This window comes from Grampus griseus, assembly GCF_964374135.1.
Source record: "Grampus griseus genome assembly, chromosome: 13".
NCBI lineage: Eukaryota > Metazoa > Chordata > Mammalia > Artiodactyla > Delphinidae > Grampus > Grampus griseus.
In genome coordinates this window covers 57,888,964-57,897,395 of record NC_139007.1, presented here as the reverse complement: position 1 = coordinate 57,897,395, position 8,432 = coordinate 57,888,964, and the positions used below count along the sequence as shown (strand labels likewise).

General features: G+C 41.5%; 1 pseudogene across 1 annotated transcript; it reads left to right on the top strand.

The window, feature by feature from the left end:
* The first annotated feature begins 4,777 nt into the window (after positions 1-4,777).
* On the top strand, positions 4,778-7,754 carry LOC309831502 (small ribosomal subunit protein uS2-like; annotated as a pseudogene). Its single transcript has 2 exons — positions 4,778-4,811; positions 7,028-7,754. The product of its transcript is annotated as a small ribosomal subunit protein uS2-like (transcript).
* Positions 7,755-8,432: the final 678 nt, after the last annotated feature.

The window sequence follows — 8,432 nt, the reverse complement described above, 5'->3', positions numbered from 1 at the left end:
AGAAGTCTGACTACCCTAAGGTCACATTGCTAGAGACACCACATGTAAGCACTTCAATTGACAGTCCCAACTAAGCCCAGCCTTCCAGCCATTCTCGTAAAGTATGAGACATGGGAATAAAACCTCTCTGGACTTTTCAGACCATTTTATTAGATTTCACAGTTCTGTAGGTCATGAATGCTGTAGGGTTCAGCTGGATAATCTTTCTCTTCCACGTGGTGTTAATGGAGGTCACTTGATGGAACAGAAGAATGAACCAGCTGATTCCTGCCAAATTTCTGACCCACAGAATTGTGAGATATAATAAAATAGAGTTTTTTATTAAAGCCACTAAGTTTTGAAGTAGTTTATTATGTAGAAATATGTAGCTGGTACAAGATCCCTCAGCCAGAACCCCCTGAAAGAAAAAAAAGGATATAAGAGAATAATTTATGTACTACTGAAAGGGAGCCTCATACTCTGTGAGTAGATAAAAGAATTGGGTAATATACAACCTAGTCACAGGAATAGGGACCATGAGTGCCATCAGGCCACCCTATATAGAGGATCTTAAGATAACAGGTCAAAAAATGGCCCATCAATGTCATCCACAAGAATCCAATCAGTGTCTCAGCTGAAATCCTCCACTCTTACAGAATTTCAACCGGCAGAGAAGATATCCTTCAAAATTGTTTGCAAAGGCATAAATATCTCCTTGATAGTTAAGCATTTTTCAATTCTGCAAAGATTTAGAATTAAATATAAAAATGTATAAGTAATCAAAACCATAGCATTAATATTTGTGTTATTGAATCTGTGTAATATTAATATTTATTTGTTATGTTTATAAGAATTTAGCCAATTCGAGTAAGAGATCAGCCTTGTAATTCCAATTTAAAATGAATAATTGAATAATTAATTTAAACTTGTGATTTCAAAATGAAATCTTAGTAAGGTTGCGTCCAGTTTGAGGACATTTAACAAAATTTAAGTTTCTTCAATATTGTAACGTTAATTTTTTAAATATATTTTTAGAGTACTCAAGAAGGTTTCTTTTAGTTGTCATGTAGTTTATGTATCAAATGAACTTAAATGAATCTAAAATATTTGAAAGACATTTCACTAAGTTTTCAAAATGAGACAAACACTATTTAAAGTCAATGTATTTCCTAATTTAAACTCCTTACAAAAGAATTTCCTCATGAATCTGCTGAGAGCCATTCTTATCCTTTCTCTCCTAGGAATTTCACCAACCTGTCAAAGAATGGTCACTGCCAAGGGCAAGAAGAAAAAGGTAGTTCTCCCTGAAGAAAGGTGAAGAACCTGTTAATTACCAGCAACAGAGCTGAGCTCCGTGGTTTCTGGACAAAAGAAAGCTCTGCCTTGAGAACCACCTATCCCCTGTCAGTGCTCTGACATGCTCATGGTGATTTCCCTGCCTCTCTGCTGCATCCAGATAAGGAGATGAACACCGTTAAAAGAGGGACACCACAAACAATGCTCAGGGAGATCACCTGAAGTGGGTAAGGTCTTCCCCTTTAAGTGACAATTGCAATATAAACCTTTGTTCCTAGAATGCAGAAGCATTCTTTCCATTCCACCTCCAGAGACAAAGAACAAAAGAAATGAAATATATATGAAAGAATTAGAGTAAAGAAATAAAGATATTCTTAAAATCATCAAGTCTCGCTATTGGACTTAGCCTACCCTTCTCATATGCTTCTAGAAACGTGCATATGTACTTTTGTGGGCAACAGCCTGATCTCTGGCATTGGTCTAAGTTATGCCTCTATCTTATGTCTTTCTTAGGTTATTCAACTGATTTTTTTCTGTACTTCAGCTCTCAATGTTTAGCTCAGGGAATGTTGTTCTAATGACGCATTTTGCTCTATTCTCTTTGGCTTAGAAAGCCAGAGATAACCACTCTCGGGTTCGCTGGCCCTTGCTACTTCCAGATGCAGAGATTCATGTTGCCTGGGCAACAGAGGTGAAAGCTTTCCCTCACCCAGCTGAGCAATAGATGATCCTTATCTTACCAGCCTCCCTTCCCCATGTGTATCTTAAATATTAATTTCCTTATAACTCTTTTGACTTTATGTGAACCACTCTCAGCATGGTGGACCTACCATATTGTCTGATCAGGTCCCTTTCCTGTTCCTGGAAAATCACCCAAACCCCATTGTGTGTCTATACAAGGATTAGCCTCTTCTTACTCCAGTTACCTTGGCCCCAACTGACTGGCTCAGGGATAACACTTAATCTCCAGTTGGGCCATTAGAGTCATTTTCCAGTTTTCTAACTGGACTTGAGGGGAAAAAATCCAGTAATCCTTGTTATGGGTTGAATTGTGCTAAGAGTATTTCTTTGATTTTCTCAAATTTGTGAATTTTCCAGTTTTCCTCCTGTTATTGATTTCTAGTTTTATTCCATTGTGATCAGAGAAGATACTTTGGATGATTTCAAACTTAAAATATTTACTGAGACTTGTTTTGTATTCTAACATATGGTCTATCTTAGAAAATGTTCCAAAGGCACTTGAGAAACAATGTGTATTCTGCTTGCTTGGGTGGAGCGTTATATATATATGTCTCTCAGGGCAAGTTTGTTTATAGTGCTGTTCAAATCTTCAGTTTCCTTATTGATCTTCTGTTTAGTTGTTCAGTCCATTATAGAAAGTAGGATATGGAAGCACTCACCTTTTTTTTTTTTTTTTTTTTGGGCTGCATTGGGTCTTCGTTGCTGCGCTCGGGCTTTTCTCTAGTTTCAGCAAGCTGGGGTTACTCTTTGCTGTCGTGGGCGGGCTTCTCAGTGGCTTCTCTTGTTGCAGAGAAGGGGCTCTAGGCACGTGGGCTTCAGTAGTTGTGTCACGCAGGCTTAGTTGCTCCGCAGCATGTGGGATCTTCCCAGACCAGGGCTCGAACCCGTGTCCCCTGCATTGACAGGTGGATTCTTAACCACTGCACCACCAGGGAAGTCCATACTCAGCTATTATTGTAGCTATTATTGTATTTCTCCCTTTAACTCTGTCAATTTTTGCTTCATATATTTTGGGGCTCTGTTGTCAGGTGTGTATAATGCATTTATAATTGTTATATCTGTTTCATAATGAAGCGTCTCTATACTCATTCAAAAACTTAAAGAGATGCCCAGGAAATCTAATAATAGATTGCGTAGCTCTATTCTTGCAGTTCAACATTTAACATAATATTTGGGGTATATATAGTAGTTGCCCTAATGTGCAAGGTCTAGAAGCTTTTGTATAGTTAATTAATTTACATAAAGGAATTTTTTTACACAGGAAAAGAAAAAGATTAAGACAATGAAATGGATTTCTAATCAAATCTGAAATGAAAATCAGTTATAGAAATGCCTACAGAACTTCCTCTTTTGTGAAAATGTTATACTATGCAATTTATACATATACAAAAGATTTTATATATATACAAAAGATTCTTTGTAAGGCACCACTCACCGTAGATGAAATTTATGTGTGTAAATGCCAGTCATGATGTTCTTAGTAATTTTGTAATCCAAAAAATGAATCTTCTATAAAGTATTTTTTAAAGTGCATTTTCTAGTTCTCTACCATGAAAAAGTAATTTGCTCTAGTTCTAGATAGTGAAAAATAAAGAAACAACTGCTCTGCTCTGTTCCTTTGCTGCTTCTTTATAGTGTCCTCCTGTGTAATTGATCCCAGTGCCCAGATGTTAAGGCTGCTATTTCTCCAAAACTTTAAAGAATGTGGAAGATTAGTTGTCTGTGCTTTTGATTCCTGTCAGAAAATTTCAATAGGTGGGTTAAGAAGCCTGAATGAGTCAGAGAATCTTTAAATAAGAAGACAAGTAAAGTTAGAAGCTATAAAGCAGCTTTTTTTTAAAAAAAAAAAAGGTAAATATAAAAATTAAAAGTCCCATTTGATGTTAAATTATGGACCATATTCTGGTGCTGCAAAGGTGGGAATAATTCCCAGGCTCACAAAGGGCATAGATGATTCATTAAGATACAATGATGTGACATACTTTTCCTTACAATCTGCTCAGTCTATAATTCCTCCATTTGGAAATGCACTGTCCCCTCCCTGGAACAGTAATGAAACAAGAGAGGCTAGATATAGTGAGTAGCCTAATTCTTCCCTTGTCTGTCACCACCTCTCCCAACACACACACACACACATGTCATTTCTAATTAACCCTCATGGGAGTGAGAAATTGCTCCAGAAACGGGCTGGGTCTGGGCCAGGGTTTCCATCACCAGATTTGGGGCTGGGGAGGGACGTGAGAGGGGGCTGCCCTGCAAAGGAACAAGTGGGTCGATCTGAGGAGAGGACAGGTGGCCTGAATCCTCCAGGGCCCTGCTGAGCTGCAGCTGACCCATGCTGCCAAAAAAGCAGGTAGATATAGAGATCAAGATCAGAGAGACCCCGGCTGACATGTTCTGATGGGGAAAAGGAGAGCTGGGGACTGGCCAAGCCTATGTAGGCAACATGGACATTTATATAACACATTACAGTTTATGAGCGCTTTCATCTTCAATATGCCATTTGATTTTAAGCAACTGAATTATGTAAGAGGCAGACAATATTCTTATTCCCAGATAATATAAGTATCCCCATTTATTCTCATAAATGAAGAAATTGAGGCTTGCCAGATATGACAATTTTAGTGAGGACAGAGCTATAACTCAAACCTACATCAGTTCATGCCTCTTAAGCTTGCGTTGTTTGGAATATCAGCCCCCAATCGACCTAATAGGTTAGCTGCAGATCAAAACACAGTGCAATAAATTCAAGTCTTCCAGTATGGCTGGAGCTGAGTTTGTGATGCAGGCGGATGGTAAGCGGTTTGGCCGGGCTCATAAGCTGTTTTCAAGAACTTATAATTTATTCTAAAGGCAGTGGGGGCTTCCCTGGTGGCACGGTGGTTAAGAATCCTCCTATCAATGCAGGGGACACGGGTTCAAGCCCTGGTCCAGGAAGATCCCACATGCCGTGGAGCAACTAAGCCCGTGCACCACAACTACTGAGCCTGAGCTCTAGAGCCTGTGAGCCACAACTACTGAGCCCGTGTACCACAACTACTGAAGCCCTCACGCCTAGAGCCCATGCTCTGCAACAAGAGAAGCCACTGCAATGAGAAGCCCACGCGCAGCAACAAACACCCAACACAGCCAAAAAATAAATAAATAAATTTTAAAAAATAATAAAATCTGTGAACTTAAAAAAAAGAAAAAGGCAATGGGAAGGATGTATTCAAGTTTGTATTTCAAAACAGGGATCAGCAATCTATGCATCAGAAGCCAAACCTGGTCCACTGCCTGTTTCATAACTAGTTTTATTAAACCACATTTATGCCTATTTATTTTCATATTGTCTATGGCTGATGTCGTGCTACAAAGGCAGATTTGAAGAGTTGCAACAGAAATCATAGGGCTCTCTCTAAGATAATTACTATTGGCCCTTAACAGAAAACGTTGGCTGACTGTTTCGGAGAGATCTCTGACTGTGATGTTGATTAGAGGGAACAAAGATGAGACACAGTAGCCCAGTCAGAAGTCTACTTCAAAAGTGTAGTGAAAGGGCTTCCCTGGTGGCGCAGTGGTTGAGAGTCCGCCTGCCGATGCAGGGGACGCGGGTTCGTGCCCCGGTCCGGGAAGATCCCACATGCCGCGGAGCGGCTGGGCCCGTGAGCCATGGCCGCTGAGCCTGCGCGTCCGGAGCCTGTGCTCTGCAACGGGAGAGGCCACAACAGTGAGGCCCGCGTACCGCAAAAAAAAAAAAAAAAAAAAAGTTTAGTGAAAGATGACAAGAATCTGAAGTAGGTTTGGGGCAATGGCAATGATCTCAAAGATCTGATGTGAGGATTCTAAAAGACTTGGAGCCTGGATATGTAATTTGAGGAGCTGGAAAGATAAGAATGATTCCAATTACACTATTAGATTTTTTTTAAGACAGTAATTGATGGCGCAGGATTAGATTCTTCACCCAGAAAGAGCATAAAGAGTGAGAGAAAAGGTCCCAGGCAGAACCTCAAAGAATGTAGATGTATAAACACTGGGCAAACAGAGAGACGCATCTGAGAAAATTTAGGAGTTCCCAGACAGGTGAGAGGACAGCCGAGGGTCAGTAGTGTCAAACACGCCACTGGATGGAGGTGAGGATCCAAAACTTGCCATTGGATTTGTCTAGAAGGAGCAGTTGCTATGGAAAGGCAAGAGGCATACCCCAGACTTTGGTGGGCAGAGAAATGGCAGAGAGGTGAGGAAGTGGGGAGAGAAATAGACACAACATTTACAAATGCTTGATTTGGAAGGGAAAGGTGGTGATAGACAGGCAGCTGCGGGGAAACCTAAGACTGAGCAACAGTTTCATTTTTTTGTTCTTTGTCTTTTACTAAAGGAACTCTGTGAGCAAGTTTAGATAATGAGGATGAGCCTGTAAAGAGAGAAACTGAAGATACAGGGGTCAGTGAGGCTGACTGATGGAGGATGGCTGCCACAGAGGCAGGAGGGAAAAATCCAGAGCAAGGAGAAAACAAGATCATTTATTGCAAGTGAAGAAGGATGCCACAGAATAGGTGGTTTGAGAAGTCATTATAGACGATGGCAAAGAGAAAAATAACTAGGGCAGCCCAGAATTGCCAGGCAGAACTAAAGGTCCAGCTGAAGATCCATGAGTTGCGTGATTTTCTCCACCAGTGTGAACAGTTTAAGTAGAAAACTAAACACAACATCTCAGGAGTGAGGAGTTGCAATAACTCAATAGTTCAGCTGAGAGAAGTGGTATCTAGTCTTTGGTATAAAGGATACATTCTTATCCTTCCACCTCTGAATATTTTTCACTTCTTGAATCAAAGTAGAGTCCCAAAGACTACAATTGTGGACCACAGCAACTTAGCCTCTCATAGAAGTGTCTTCACTCAGTTTCAATTAAATTTTCTGGCCTTTCCAAGCTATCCAGAGAGAGGTCCATATGGTGTTGTTCTGGGTTCCTGTTGTAACTTAAAGGGAAATTTTCACAATGTCGGGAGTCCTTGATGTCCTGCAAATAAAGGAGGAATTCACTTAGGTGGCACCAACCTTGACTTCCAAAGGGAACAGTACATCTGCAAAAGGAAAAAATGAGAGCATCTATATTACAAATCTGAAGAGACCCTGGGAGAAGCTTCTGCTGACAGCTCGTGCCGCTGTTGCCTATTGAAACCGGCTAACGTCGGTGTCATATCCTCCAGGAATACCAGCCCGCAGACTGGGCTGAAGTTTGCTGCTGTCACTGGAGCCACTCCTATTGCTGGCTGCTTCACTCCTGGAACCTTCACCACCCAGATCCCAGCAGGCTTCCGGGAGCCAAGATTTCCGGTGGTTACTGATCCCAGGGCTGCCCACCAGCCTCTCACGCAGGCACTGATGTTGACCCGCCTACAGTTGCTCTGTGTAACATGGACTCTCCTCCATGCTATGCAAACGTTGCCACCCAGTACAACAACAGGGAGGGGTGGTGGGTTGCAGCCAGGGAAGTTCTATACGTGCGTGGCGTCACCTTCCGTGAACACTCGTGGGAGGTCATGCCTGATCTCTACTTCTACAGAGATCCTGAAGAGATTGCAATAGAATAGTAAGCCACTGATTAAAAGGCTGTGACCAAGGAGGAATTTCAGGGTCAATGGACTGCCTCAGCTCCCTAATTTACTGCTACACAACCTAAGGTTGCAGACTGGTCTGAAGGTGTGCATGTGCCCCCGGTGCCTATCCAGCAGTTCCCTGCTGACGCCAGCCACTGAAGACCGGCCTGCCGTTCTTACTGCTCAGGCCACTGGGTAGGTAGGAACAACCACTGAACGGTCTTAAGCTGTTCTTCCACAGGCTCTTAAACAGGAAATGAAAATAAGGTTGACAAAAAATAAAGTTTCCAAAAAGAAATTTCTGATTTCTTCTAATCTATCGATTGAAGCCCAACTTCACTGGAAGTTGTAGTAAAGACCCTACGTTGATCCTAAGCTGTGTTAAACCCAAAATTCAAGTGAGTCTGAGGATGTCTGAGACTCTAGCCTGATGCGGGAGACTCTAAAAGTACCTTTATATGAGGGTGAGAGGAGCAAGATGGGAAACACATCTTAAGTGACAAGAGAATCAATGTATTGACGTCTTCAATGTTGATACAACCAACGCTCGCCAATTAGTATTTCACCAAACTCACTGTGAGGCAATGAACACAAGGTATCAGCGTCATTGGTATGAAGAGTTACAATCTGAGGGCTTGCTTATTTGGAGGCAAGCATTGTTCCAGGTCCTTGTCCTACGTTGTCTCATTTAATGCAGCAAACTTCTGAAGGGGTATTACTATTGTTTCTCTTTAATAGCTGAAGAAACAGGCTTGAGTTGCTAAGTGACTTTCCTGAGATCACGCAGCCGGTTATTAGTAGCACCAAGCTCCACACTGGTGAAGCCATAACTATCCT